This window comes from Polistes fuscatus, unplaced genomic scaffold (genome assembly GCF_010416935.1).
Source record: "Polistes fuscatus isolate 324 unplaced genomic scaffold, CU_Pfus_HIC Scaffold22, whole genome shotgun sequence".
NCBI lineage: Eukaryota > Metazoa > Arthropoda > Insecta > Hymenoptera > Vespidae > Polistes > Polistes fuscatus.
In genome coordinates this window covers 2,939,666-2,955,229 of record NW_025113099.1, presented here as the reverse complement: position 1 = coordinate 2,955,229, position 15,564 = coordinate 2,939,666, and the positions used below count along the sequence as shown (strand labels likewise).

Sequence of the window (15,564 nt, the reverse complement as noted above, 5' to 3'; positions counted from 1 at the left end):
ATTCAAGACTTGTATCAACGAAATCTCTTCCATAAAGATGCCATGTGAATCATTTAGCATAGAATGCAGCCGCAGTATAAAACATCTTTTAAAAGGAAAAATATTTTTTCAAAGTATTAAAGATCTTGTTCTTTCTGCATAGGTATTCAATCAATGTAATGGAAAAGAGAGCGTATGATTTTTCACTACGATAAGAAGAATTCCACAACACTTTTATCATGAAAGATTTAGGAAGGCACTGGTGAAATTGTTCCGTTCTCACACTAGAAGAAAACCATGTACTATATATTCATCAAAAGGATGAAGAAGGAATGCAGGTGTTATTATTAAAATAAAAGACAAATAGGAATCATATATATTAAGAATTATTTTCTTGCACAAATTGTATTGCAAGCCTCATACCAACTAAGAAGATATTATTGTATCGACTCTAGAAATATATAGACTTGTATCAACGAATTTCTTTTCGTAGAGATGCCATGTGAATCATTTTGCTAATAGAATGCAGCAGCAGTGTAAAGGATCTTTTAAAAGGCAAACGTAATTATTGTATTGGGATTAAACCAATATATAATATATTCTTAAAAATATTTATTCAAAGTATTAAAGATCTTATTCTTTCTGCATAGGTGTTCAATCAATGTACTGGAAAGAGAGCGTATGATTTTTCACTACGATAAGAAAGAATCAATAACACCGTAATCATGAAAGATTAGGTAGAACCTGTGAAATTGTTCGTTCTCACACTGGAAGGAAACCATGTACAATAATATTCTATAAAAGAACTAAAGAAAGAATCCATCCTGATTATCACAAATATAAGACAAATAAGAATCAGGTTATATTAAGAATTCTATTCTTGTACAAATTGTATTACCAAGTCTCGTACCAGGTAATGAAAATATAACTGTAAATCAACTTCCTAGAAAATATTAAAGACTTGTATCATCGAATTTCTTTTTCGTAGAGATGCAATGGGAATTATTTTGCAAATTGAATGTAGCAGCAGTGTAAAGCTTTTAAAAAGTAAACATAATTATCTTGTATTGAGAATAAACTTTTATTATAATATTTCTTAAATATATTTATTCAAAGTATTAAAGATCTTATTCTTTCTGCATAGGTATTTAATCAATGTACTGGGAACGAGAGCGTATGATTTTTCACTACGATAAGAAGAATATAACAACACTTTAATCATGAAAGAATTAGAACGACACCAGTGAAAAAGTGTTACGTTCTCACACTGGAAGGAAACCATGTACTATAATATTCCATCAAAGGATTGAAGAGGGAATGCATCCTGATTATTACAAATATAAAAGACAAATAGGAATCATATTATATAAGAATTATTTTCTTGTAAAAATTGTATTGCAAGCCTCGTACCAGGTAAGGAAAGATATTATTGTTAATCGACTTACTAGAAAATATTGAACATTGTATCAACGAATTTCTTTTTCGTAGAGATGCCATGTGAATCATTTTGCAAATAGAATGCAGCAGCAGTGCAAAGGGTCTTTTAAAAGGCAAACGTAATTATCTTGTATTGGTATTAAACCAATATTATAATAATTTCCTAAAAAGTATTTATTCAAAGTATTAATGATCTTATTCTTTCTGCATAGGTGTTCAATCAATGAACTGGAAAAAAGAGCGTATGATTTTTCACTACGATAAGAAGAATCCAAAAACACTTTAATCATGAAAATTTAGGAAGACACCGGTGATAGTGTTACGTTCTCACACTGGAAGGAAACCATGTACTATAATATTCCATCAAAAGGATTGAAGAGGGAATGCATCCTGATTATTACAAATAAAAAGACAAATAGGAATCATATTATATTAAGAATATTTTCTTGCACAAATTGTATTGCAAAGCCTCATACCAACTAAGGAAAGATATTATTGTTAATCGACTTGCTAGAAAATATTGAAGACTTGTATCAACGAATTTCTTTTTCGTAGAGATGCTATGTGAATCATTTTGCAAATAGAATGCAGCCGCAGTATAAAACATCTTTTAAAAGGAAAAATATTTTTTCAAAGTATTAAAGATCTTGTTCTTTATGCATAGGTATTCAATCAATGTAATGGAAAAGAGAGCGTATGATTTTTCACTACGATAAGAAGAATTCCACAACACTTTATCATGAAAGATTTAGGAAGGCACTGGAGAAATTGTTCCGTTCTCACACTAGAAGAAAACCATGTACTATATTTCCATCAAAAGGATTGAAGAAGGAATGCATTGTTATTATTAAAAATTAAAAAGACAAATAGGAATCATATATTATTAAGAATTATTTTCTTGCACAAATTGTATTGCAAAGCCTCATACCAACTAAGGAAAGATATTATTGTTAATCGACTTGCTAGAAAATATTGAAGACTTGTATCAACGAATTTCTTGTTCGTAGAGATGCCATGGGAATTATTTTGCAAATTTAATGCAGCAGCAGTGTAAAGGATCTTTTAAAAAGTAAACATAATTATCTTGTATTGGGAATAAACCCATATTGTAATAATTTCTTAAATAATATTTATTCAAAGTATTAAAGATCTTATTCTTTCTGCATAAGTGATCAATCATGAAACTGGGAGAAAGGGAAGCGCTCTCGTTTCCTACTCTCTTCGAAGAGCTCTTGTATCATCCTGTGATCCTATTACCAAAATTTTATTTTTGTGACGTCACGAGAAATTTAAAATACCGGATTTAAAATACCGGAACATATGGATTCCTATTGGAAATCAGGAATAATAATAATAATAATATTTTTCCAAGCTATTTACTATTGTTTATTGATGTTAATATTCTCCTATAATAAAATATTTTTATAGGACGTTTGTTTAAACAATTGCACAAAAATTAAAAGACTGCTATAATATAATCATAATTTTTATTTATTTCGAATATTATATGCGCATACATATGCTACGAACATTTAAACGACAATAAACACTTTTATCGATTATTAACGATTATTTTAATATTCTAATACACTCTTTTTTTATTTCAGTTCATTGAAACACATGTGTACTGGTTTAAAAATTACTTATTTATTAGTATACTTTAAATATTAAATTATTTCTATGTGATATTCTTTTCGATGAAAATTTCCAAACGTTACAAAAAATGTACATTAGTTTAAACAATTACATAAAAATTAAAAGAATACTAAAATGAGAACGTTATAATCATAAATTTAATTGTTTAGGTGGATTATTCTCTTTTTACACATGCGTAACGTTCGGAAAGTCATATAAACAACTTTCAATAAAAGTAATTAACATAGAGGACAAAGGCCCAGTCTGAAGGGGAATTTCGAAGAAGACAAAGCTCCGAACATATATTACGAACTTTTTAACAACAATAGACACTTCTATCAATTAATTAACAATTATTTTAATATTTTAATGAATTCTTATTATAATTAAGATTGTTTAAACGCATATATATTTATTTAAACATTACCTAACTTTTGACGTTCTTTAAATATTAATTAATTTTGATTTTATGTTTTAATAGACGAAAATTTTACCCCTTCCCTCCGAAGTCATCACTGCGCAGGATCATTACAACAAATGTACATTAGTTTAAGCAATTACAAAAAATAAAAGAATATTAAAATAAGAACGTTATAATATTAAATTTTATTGATTAATTTTATTGATTTTCTTTTATACACATGCGCAATTTTCGGAAAGTCACATAAACAACTTTCACCAAAAAAACTTTAACAGAGGATAATTACTCAGATCAACGGTGAATTTCGAGGAGGAGGGATCACAGAACATATACTCCGAGTTTTTAAGCAACAATAGACATTTTTATCGATTAATTAACAATTATTTAAGGTGTATAGAACAAAGTATTGTTCTCTGCTATTATATATAATTGCTTAAACATATACATACATTATTTTAAATGTTATATACTCTTCTATTAACGTATTTTGAATAGAAAATAAATTTAATATGAATTTATTTTTATAACTTTAGATGACTGTTTCTTCAGCTTGGTTGCGTTCTTTGGTTGAAACATAATTATAAAATTCTCCGATTACATAGATTGTTTTACAATTATTGTTACTGGCTAAATAAAATTTAATATTAAGTGTTTATTAAAATTTTATTATTTTTTTAGAAGCAATTCAATGGGTAGCGGGTGGATTCCTTCTTCGCAAAGGGCGCCATTTGTTAAGAAGGAATTTACTTCAGGGATGCGACCCTGCCCACGCGAGCCTTGATTCTATCTTTCTCCCAAGGATAGAATCATGTCCTACCCTTAGCTTTTTAAAGTGAAACTCCCTATCCTTTTTTTTTTATTTTTTTTATTTTACTTTGCTTTTTTAACTCGCGATTTTGCAAGCATAGATGTGCACGTAGCATAGGAACTGAAACTGCATTAGAAGGGATGTCTACCACCGCTATTAGTAAGACGGGCCCAGGGATTCAGTTCCTCAAGCTTGCAGTAAATATAGTGCTGGTGGGCAAACTGTACGTGCAGCGTAAGTTCCTCGTAATATAGATTAGAGTCAGTGGATTAGTCCAACCGGTGGGATACCACTTAAATAAAAAACGTAAAATGTTTCACTTTAAAAAGCCTACTTTTCAACTTCTTCCCGATCCCTTTGCTTTTTTGTTGCAGGTTACATAGGAGGATGACCACACCAGGACAGCACGAGGACCACACCAGGACAGCATGAAGACTTAGTTATAATAAAGGATAGTGTAAGATAATTATTAGTATAATTAAATGTATAATTTAATTTATAATTACATGTATAATTTTAATCTATTTATTCTTCTCTCCTTAGCACATTACACCCGTGTAACATTTATATTTAATGTATTTTATTTATTCACGGGTTCCATGTTACTTCGATTCCATTCATGTTTTACTCCTCTTTTATCATTTTTTTATTTGATTACCCATTTTTCTCTTCATTATCGATAGTAATTGTAAAGATTTTCCGAATAGAACTCTTAGGGTGGGGCATAAGAGTGGGACTCATTAAAAATCATTCACGGGGTGATCATTTTCATTTCATTTTCTTTGGTTTCAATTTAATTCGGATGGGGACATCTTCAGGATGCACATCCCGGGTCTTCAGAAGCGGTTACCTCCTCGTGGTTAGACCTGGGCAATGGTATTTTACTTTCAGTATAATGTTTAACATATTTTATATGTTATGCATTCCATTGCAAGTAAAATCTAGCCAAAGACCGCTTACTTTAAACATTATAATTGTAATTAGTTTCTTTTAAATCCCTAATTAATATCATATCCTTCTTTCTTTTTCCTTGGTTCCTTTTATCCATTTCATCTATGGAAACTAATTATCTTATAATGTTTCTTAATAATAATGAATACGAATAGATGAATTACTATGAAACGTTAACGACTTCTGCATAATGTTTTCTTTTTCAGGTTCGTCTCCATATTTTTTTTAGTGAAGGCCCTCAATGGGTAGCGGGTGGATTCCTTCTTCGCAAAGGGCGCCATTTGTTAAGAAGGAATTTACTTAAGGGATGCGACCCTGCCCACGGGAGCCTTGATTCTATCTTTATTGTAATACAATATACTAATGTAAAATGTGAATTATTGAAGTATACCATTATGATAGAAGAAAGCTGAGGTGTTTGCACGTTTAAGTATTATATAAAAATTGCCTGGATTCATTTTAAAATCATGTTGTATTCTTCCAAATGTTTGGAAACCTAAAAAAAAGTATAAAATAATTTAGCATTGGTATAATATAAAGAAAATTAAATATATAAGTGTTTATTATACGTGTAACACATTCCTTGTTAATATTTAAAAAATAATGTATAGAATAAAGACAATATACACTAAAAACTTTCTCACACTTCACAGAAAAACACAATCGTATAGATAAGAAACCACGTTATAGAAATCTTTAAAACAAATGACATAAAGCACTTTAGCCATCCTTAAAGAATTAAAATAAATTGAAACAAAACAATTGACATCTCTCATGCCAACCATGAAAGTATAAATTCCCATACTCTGTTTTGATATGGAAAAACTCTTGTTATTTTAATTCTTGAAGGATGGCTATAATGCTTTATGTCAATTGTTTTTAAAATATCTGCAACGAGGTTTCTTTTCTATACGATTGTGTTTTTCTGTGCGGTTTTTAGTGTATAACCTCTTTATTTTATTCCTTATTTTTTAAATATAATAAAAGAACGTGTACACCTAATAGGAAAATAAAATTATTTTTGATTTATTAAATAAATAAATTTTGTGTGTTTTTCTGTGTAGTGTGATAAAGTTTTTAGTGCATATTGTCTTTATTGCACACATTTGTTTTTAAATATTAACAAGGATAACTTGATACTTTATTAAAACAATCTTATGATTTTCAGATTTGCAAATATTTGAAGATTTGGAAAAGCACAGCATCTATTAGGCTTTCTTATCGTTTTATGTATCGAGTAAATACATGAAAGAAGAATTTGGAAGATTTTAAAATGAATCCAGGCAATTTTTTTTGGTATTTAAATGAGCAAACACCTCAGCTTTCTTCTATCATAATGGTAAACTTCAATAATTCACATTTTCCATTAGTATATTGTTTATTAATTGTTTTAATATATTGGTTGTATAACTGTTTAGAAAAATGTACTTTCTTTTTTCATTTCCATATACGTTAATAAATGTGAGGAAAAGGAATTCAATTCTTACATGTTACTTTATTAGTTAGTATTCATTCAATATTTACAATTATATAACTGTAATTTATGTATTGTAATAATTACATCTTTATAGTGTAGTTTTATTTAAAGTATTGCATAAAAATTGCATAGACACTAGCATCGATTAATTAACAATTATTATAATGCACTAATGCACTTTTCTTATATTGCAGCCAAATTTGACCCTCGAAGTCCACAATGCGCAGGAGCACTAAAATAATTACACAAAAATTAAAAGAATACTAAAATAAGAACGTTACAATCTTAAATATTATGTATTAGATGTATGACACCCTTTATACACATGCGCAACGTTAGGAAAGTCAGATAAACAACATTTAATAAAAGTACTTTCATAGAGGACAACGTCTCATTTCAACGGTGGATTTCGAAGGGGACGGTACATACGTCATATATTCCGATCTTTTAGACAACAATAGACATTCCTATCGATTATTTAACAATTTTTTAAATATTCTGATATACTCTACTTATATTTCAGATTGTTTAAATACATATGTACTGGTTTAAACATTACATACTTATTAACATACTTTAAATATAAAATAATTTTAATGTGATATTTTTCTGAAGAAAAATTTTATTATCCAAAGTCATCATTGCACAGGGACGTTAAAACAAATGTATATTAGTTTAAACAAGTACATAAAAATTGAAAGAATGTTTAAATCAGAACGTTGCCATGTGATAAAGTTTTTAGTGTATATTGTCTTTATTTGACTCGTTATTTTTTTAATATTACCAAGGAACGTATACACCTAACAGAAAAATAAATTAGATAACAATAATTATTAATTGGATTAGTAATTAGATAATTATAATAATTCATAAAATTGATATTTAAATATTGTAATAAATAAATTATGTATGTTTTTCTGTTCTGTGTGATAAGGATTATAGTGCATATTGTCTTTATTCTTTTCGTTATTTTTTAAATATTAACAAGATACGTGTACCTTAAATAGTAAAATAGAATAAATTTTTTATTTATTTAATAAATAAATTATCATATCAAGCTTGACTAGAGTGGTCATGAAGAAAGGCGAGTTACGTACGTGTGCGTGAAATACATTTCTATATGGTAATTGGGAATTTCTGATTGGTCATCTTTTTCTTTTGCAATAATTATAGCCAATCAGGGCTCTTTGCTGATCATTCCTCTTTCTTTTCGCGGCGTCGGTGTGGAGATCGGACGGATGCTACGTCGTCCCGTTAATCTCAGGTAATTAAAAAATATTTTCTAACGTAAATAATCTTCCTATATACTAATAGATTCTTCTAGCAAATGACTTCCAAATGATATAATCGAAAGATTACGATAATGTCGAGGATAAAGAATATTTGTGTAGAAAAAAATTCCATGTACATTGGTATGCATTTTTCTACGCAATGATATATATATCTTGTTTTACGGCATCATTTCTATGGATATCGACTTATAATGTTCAATTTTGATTGTTTGGATTAATAAAGTATATATTTCGACAATTTTTATGTTCCTATATCCTATTTTTAACTATTCGATATTTTTCTATAATAGATGGAAAAAATGCAAAATCTCAAGTAGCCATTGGTCAACGGATTTCGCTACTTTTTTTGAAAGTTGACTACCGCGCATACTACCGCGCGCAGCAGATGCGCAGCAGAGGCAACGCAGTGGCAACGGAAGGGGGCGCAGGGGAAAGGTAGAGGAAACGCCATTTTCTGTCAGCTGTATATGTTCCAGCGTACTGCGTCATCTCGTTTAATTCAGGTAATTGAAAAGTATTTTACACCTTTCTATTACATATCAAACGATAGTTACACATAAGATTTTCATACGTGAATGTTTTCAAAACGAAATATTAAAAAGTTCGTAAGAAATTTGTGAGAATATAACATCGATATATCTCGATATCCCGCCAAATCTCACCAATGTTACTTAACAATATTTCTTCTAATTTCCAGCTTTTTTCATGGTATCGATACTTACTACCATCTCTAATGATGCTCTAATTAATTATTTTTCATAATTATGTATTCAAAGATCGTATTTCGTATTAAATTCGATTCCTGTAACATACACACACATACAAGCATATATTCATAAGTATAGGTAGCTCGTACACATACACTCATATATTTGATTTTCTTTATGTTATACTAATGTAATCTTTTTTTTTCCTTTTTTAGGTACCGAGCATTAGGAGAGAGTCCAGCAGGAATACATATACTCAGTCTAACAATTGTGTTTACTCTTTTTTATCTTCATATTCATCGAGGTAAGCGTTATTCTTTTTTTTAAACCATACAGAAATGTATACAAAGAGTGAGAACGAAAGTGAGAGAAGAGAGAGAGAGAGAAAATAAGAAAACAAAATATTCTATCTACGGGCAATAACGAATGTGTACGTATATTCCAGGAATTTCTCGAAGCGAGAACAGAAGAAACGAAGACAGCCGAAAACAAAACGAAGACAGCCGAACGTTCGACATGAAGGACGCGATTACGTGTTCATTCCAGATCGTTCCTTCAACGAGCTAACAATAAGATCTAACGACGTGACGTATTAAACTATTATATATATATAACGTTATCGATTTTTATTAACAATTTTTACTGATATTAAATACTTTATATGTAATTTTATACAAGTAGTGAGATAAAGGCAATTAATATTGCTTGAATTTATATTGATTCTTTATGATAAAATATCTTTAAAAGTGTGCAATGCCTTCAGGAATGATTCACAGGATATATTGTTCTATAATCTTTTTAGTATGTTTCAGCTTTTCAGAGTTTTATTTAATTTTATTTTATTCATCGTCATCCTAAGGGTAGGATACCCATCCTGCAGTCATCAATGAAGACTAAAAGTAAGTATATTTTCCTATTAAACGTTTCTATGATAACTTTAATGGTTTTTTATTATAAGGATGATATTAATTGTTCTTTTTCTTTTTCTGTTTCAGAACATCATTGCAATCGAGCGCGTAGGCAATGAGGTACTCGTGTGTTGCATCGTAAAAATAAAATACAAAAGAATCGGAAAGTAAAGTCAGTGTTGATCGTCGCATGTTAAAGTTTCGTTTGCTCGGTTAAGAAACTCCGTAAGTTTCTTTTATTCGGTTTAAACGTGTGCTCATCGTCATCCTAAGGGTAGGATACCCATCGTGCATTCATCAATGAAGAATAAACGTAAGTCAATTTTTATTTTAAACACTTTCTCAATAATTATAATAATTTTTTTACTTACAACAATGATATTTATAATTTTGTTTTTATTTCTGTTTCAGATCATCATGGAATATATCAGTGTTGGAAGTGTTTGTGAATTGTGTTTGTGAAGTGTTGCAAGTGTTCGTGCATTGCTATCGTGCGCGAAGCAATATACGGGAGTGTTGTATCGTTAAATATAATTAAAATCACGGATTAGAAGCACGTTCGTTCGTTTTCTTTTCAATTCCGTCGCGTTCGCGAACTATTTTTGAAATTTATATATTAAATTAACTGCGACCAATGCAGTAATTGCATTAGAGTTTGTTCGAGTAAAGTTGTATTTTTATCTTTAAACAGTCGCACAGACTGTTCGCGTATTAGAATCAGTGCATCAATGAAGATTTTTCTACTTGCATTGACTGTGTGCAAAGCAGTCTTTGAATTAGTTGTGTAGAATCAGTGATCGGGCGTAAAAAAATTAAAATCAAACGCGAATTAGAATCAGTGTTGTTCGCCGTATAATAAAATTTCGGTTTCGCGATAAGAAACTCATCTATAGTTTCTTATTTTCGTTTATACCGCGTTTTTAGATTCACGCGAGGTGCATCGCCATGGTGCAATTGAATTTCATCCCATTGAATGCATTGTAAGTATCTATTTTTATTTACATTTTATTCGATTTTATTTTATATGATTTTGGATTATATTGCAAATAACTTATCGTTTTGTTCTATTTTATTTTACAGATATGACGACGGACTTTCTACCTTATCAAAGATGTGGAATGAATTCTTCGATGGATCTTCGATGGATCTTCGATGGATCTTCGATGGATCATCGATGGATCTCGATGGATCTTCGATGGATCGATGGATCTTCGATGGATCTTCGATGGATCTTCGATGGATCTTCGATGGATCTTCGATGGATCTTCGATGGATCTCGATACTCGCATTCTATAATACTTGCTGCGAAGTAGGAGTGTTTTGGAGCCATCGTAGAACTTCTTATGCCGTGAGTTAAAATTTAAAGTCCCTCCGGTGCTCAATCATGCGAGGATGAAAGGTCCTAATCGGCACGAGTTACTGGTTGTAATTATTTAAATTATGACGAGCACATGAGTAATTCTTCTTGGAATTACTCATGAAAATTGTATATTGTATTGTATATTGTATTGTGTATTTTATATTAGTTCAGGATAGGTTTTCTTGTCTCACCGGTTAAATTCATTTAATTAATAATGCAATTAATAAATGCACTTTCTTTTTATTACGTGTTTTGTTCGTGGTTAGTAGTGGTGAAATCGAGCATTTATTTACTCGTTTTTGTCCAGAAAAGCATGTAATAAATGTCTTACATGCATTGCTTCGTACTTAGTTTATCTAATCGCGATTAATTTTGATATATCGATACTTCGATATTACAAATAAATGAGCAAGAAAACAAACTCATTCGCGACGGATAGATTCTAGCAGTTAAGTGGTGGCTCAAAGCCCAGTTCTTTTATTAGAACAGCCAACTTAATGAAAGGAGTCGTCCGAGGTTTTGAAATATATTAAAAGATATTAAAAGATATTCAAAGTCATTATTTATTAAAAAAATTGTAGAGTCCTTAGTCGCTTAGATGAATTTTTATAAAAATGTATATTTATATGTTATGTATATATGTGTTTTTAATCATATTTTTTAGATCAGGATTTTCAGCTTCTAATGTACTAATCTCCCGTTTCTCCCCCCTATACTTTCTGCGTTCTCATCTATACGTGTGCCCAGGTGCTACTCGTATGGGTGAGAAACAGTTGGTATAGGTTTAGTTTTAAGTTTTTCCCCTATTGGCGGCTGTCATTGTGCTAGTGATTGCACGGTGTACGTTGCACCTGTGTGTGCGTTTAGGTGTGTGCATTGTACATCGTTTCGCGACACGTAATACCGCGCTTATTATTTTTTTAAGTTATTGAATAAAAATAACTTGTAGAGTCACGTGTACGATACAAACTTTTTTTTTTTTTTTTTTTTTAACAATCGTTTTGCATAGTAGAGTTACCGCATTTATTTGTGGAAACTTTGATATACTCGTATATTACTAGTATGCATATATACTAGTGTATACTTGTATTTTTGCTGTAGTTTTTTATGCAATAATCACTAGCCTTGGCAGACGATTACAGCAATCAGTACGTATACCCTTTAGCATATAAGTTTAGAAAACGTGGTTGAACTAGGGTGTCGGAGGTGCCCCGGGGCATGCTCTCTAGTTTAGGCTTTTGCACCCTGGTGGTATGTGAGAGAATCGTGGAGTGGGTGGGTGGGTACGTATGTGTATTTGCTCTTTTTAAATACGGGTAATTGGCAGACAGGTAGCATACTTCTTTGAATGAATGTGAAAACTTTAATTTTAAGTAGGTAGGACCCAGGAAAGGCATTAGGCTTACTTTCACTCCGGAGTGGAAATTTCGCCGCCTGGTTTATACAGAACTGTTACAAAAATGTTTTCTTTTATTTATTCTAATATGCTTGCTTTGTAAATTTATTTTGTGACTCTTCTGTAATTTTCATTATGTATCATGATTCAAAGGGATTTGCAACAATTTGAAAGATCCATTTCTATTTCGATTCTATCTCGAACGAGATAGACTCGAACAAATTCGCAAATACTTTGATTAATTTGATACTTAGTTTTAAGTATTATGTGATTAGCACTTCGCACAATAGCAATTTTCTCTTATAATGAAAAACATTTGATATAGTTCAATATAACAAGTGAATGAAATGAAAATATTGCAAGAAAATGCATTACATTTGTTGCATTATTTAATTTCAATTGAATTTTGTTATTTGATATTAAAAGTGCGACGTGTTATTAGGTCATCGAGAGAAATTATCTGCTTGGACGTTTGATTAAATGTGCTCGTGTAATATTATGCAATGAACTCTAAGTTCATCCATGGTTATACGAGCTTGAATATACTTAACATTAAATATAAATTAATTTTTTCATAATTCCATATTAGAATCATAACGAAATAAAAGTTAATTTGCAAAAAAAGATATGAGATATCTTATCTTTCTTGCACGTTGAAAATGTCCAATGCAGTTTTCAGGGATGAAGAAAGAAGAGGCTAAGGCCGAAGAGGCCCCCACTTAATTGTGGCTGAAGAGGGCAACTACATAGACTATTGAGTTATTTTCAAAGGTTCAACAGCAAGTTAGAACTTTTCGAGAATAGCTTTCTAGTCATATTTTATATTTTATTATATTACATTCTTGCTCGTCATTAATTTGTAATTGTAATTGGAGATGATGGACCATTCCATCTCCTTGGCACATCAAGTCTGTGTGCCATATCGTCCAAAAGATGCATATGTGTTTAGTTAGAGTCAGAAATATTACAATATTTGTATTATTTAATTTTAAAGCTTAAATAACGTTCGGTAAATATTACAGTAATTTCTCTTTTCTTGTTTCGTCTTTAAAATTTTTCACTTTGATCGTATTTTATTAAATTTGCAATTCTTCTTTTCTATATAATGCAGTTTTAAAGTATTTCTCTCATAATAATTAATAGATATTATTTTTTTTAGTAACTTAGTATTCTTATTTTTCCTATTTCTTTATTTTTATTTATTTTATGTAAATATAAAATCACGCGTTTAAATTTAATTTTATTGCAACGGTAATTAGAGATTTGATAAAAAGTAAATAAAGGATTCAATTGAAAAGTGCATCTGCGAATTGGACCACTTATATGTCAGGCTATTGTATCACTTGACTGTATGACTAATATAGTTTGCTTTTTGTTACAGGTGATCATCGTTGGATTTATCATCAAACCTTCTGGATTCTTTTTTATTTGTGTGTCTCAAATTGCTTCATTTTAAAACATATATATAAATGCATTTCTGAAGGCACACACTTGTTTATATATTAAAAATTAAATATAATTATATAAAATTCTATATTACAATATAAATATACTATATATACTATCAAAGTATATGTCATATACTATCATATATACTATCAAAGAATATTACATTCTTTTATAGTATTGTATCGTCATCGCCTTAAGTATCTACTATCGCCCATTGATGGTCAGGTTAGTAACTAAGAGTAATGTGGTTACGCGAAAAGTGGACTTGTGAGCTTCTATGTACTTTTGTCTAGCATTAAAATAATACAGTTATTTTATTTCTCTAATACATTCTTCTTATATTTCAGTTTGTTGTAACACATATGTATTGGTTGAAATATTACATTACCTATTAACGTATTTTAAATAGAAAATAATTTGGATATATTTTTATAAAATTTACCGATAACTTACATTGTTATTTAATCTTTGCTTTGTTAGATTTCGACATGTAAACGTTTTACTACCGAATAGGTGAAATTTTTATGGTGGGGCCTATGAGTTATGTTTCTTAAAAAACGTTCTCAATTAAATAATTTTCTCTCGTTTCATTTTTTTCTGATGTGGACATCTTCAGGATGCACATCCCGGGTATTCGGAAGCGGTGAACTCCTCGTGGTTAGACCCGGGCAATGGTGTTTTACTTTCAATATAATGTTTATCATATTTTATATGCTAAACATTCCATTGCAAGTAAAATCTAGCCAAAGACCGCTTACCATTAACATTATAATGATAATTAGTTTCTTTTATCTTCCTAATTAATAATATATTCTTTACATACATTTACATATTCTAAAGCTTAATATTAAATAAATAAAGTAAAATTTTGTAAATAAATATAAATAAAGTAAATCTCCATCTTTTATAGATGTATACGCAATAGAAGTATAACTTATTACGTGCGTACATAAGAAGTACACACACCCGTATTTTTTTTTTTTTTTTTTTTTTTTTAAGGAGGAGGGGAAATGCTTTACGCACACCCTTGCAGGTAAAGTTGTTGGTCGGGTAGTGTGGGGCTCCTACTTCCGTAGTTTACCCACTAAAACCCCTCCTCGCAGGCAACACGTTGAACCTCCAGAAACTTGCGAGTCCTCCGATAAGAACTCCTGTGGAAAAGATCTTGAGCGCTCCCTCTTATTCAGGATTTGTCCTTCGATGAGTGACCGTGGTGAAGTTGACTTCGCTTACACCAAACCGTTCCTTAATCGATTCCTGCAGGTGTTTGTATTTTGCTTCCTCGAGGTTAACGTGTTCAGCCACGATTTGCGCATCAACAACTAAGGCCTTAGTATATTTTTCGGGCTTTCGAAGACATATCTCAGTTAGAAATTGAGGCTCCTCTTCAACCGTTTCATGCGTATTTACAAGGGCTCTTTTGATGTACGCTACGACAGCATTATGCCTATGTGTTCTATAGCATTTTTGTAGGACATGGTCCAGTGTCTTTACCGTCCTGCATCCTGCCTGACATGTACGGTCTTTTAGCCTCCCTTTCGCACTCCTGGATCTTTTTGGCATTGCGACCATATATAATTGGATTGTAAATATGTACAAAGTAAGTGTCATCGGTGCATATCATCGTCGATATTATTTAAATGCGGCTGCGTTCTTCTTTAGTTTAAACGAAAACCATGTTTCTAACGCGAAACATACGTTAAACTATACGTGTGTGAAAAATTGTGCATCGAATACGTCATTT

General features: G+C 30.5%; 2 long non-coding RNA genes across 2 annotated transcripts; both read left to right on the top strand.

Moving 5' to 3' along the window:
- Positions 1-2,449: 2,449 nt before the first annotated feature.
- LOC122517998 lies at positions 2,450-2,978 on the top strand. Its single transcript, XR_006303954.1, has 2 exons — positions 2,450-2,485; positions 2,586-2,978. It is a non-coding gene; the product is annotated as an uncharacterized LOC122517998 (long non-coding RNA).
- A 3,443-nt stretch (positions 2,979-6,421) lies between these two features.
- On the top strand, positions 6,422-6,960 carry LOC122518019. Its single transcript, XR_006303961.1, has 2 exons — positions 6,422-6,570; positions 6,903-6,960. It is a non-coding gene; the product is annotated as an uncharacterized LOC122518019 (long non-coding RNA).
- The last annotated feature ends 8,604 nt before the right edge of the window (positions 6,961-15,564 follow it).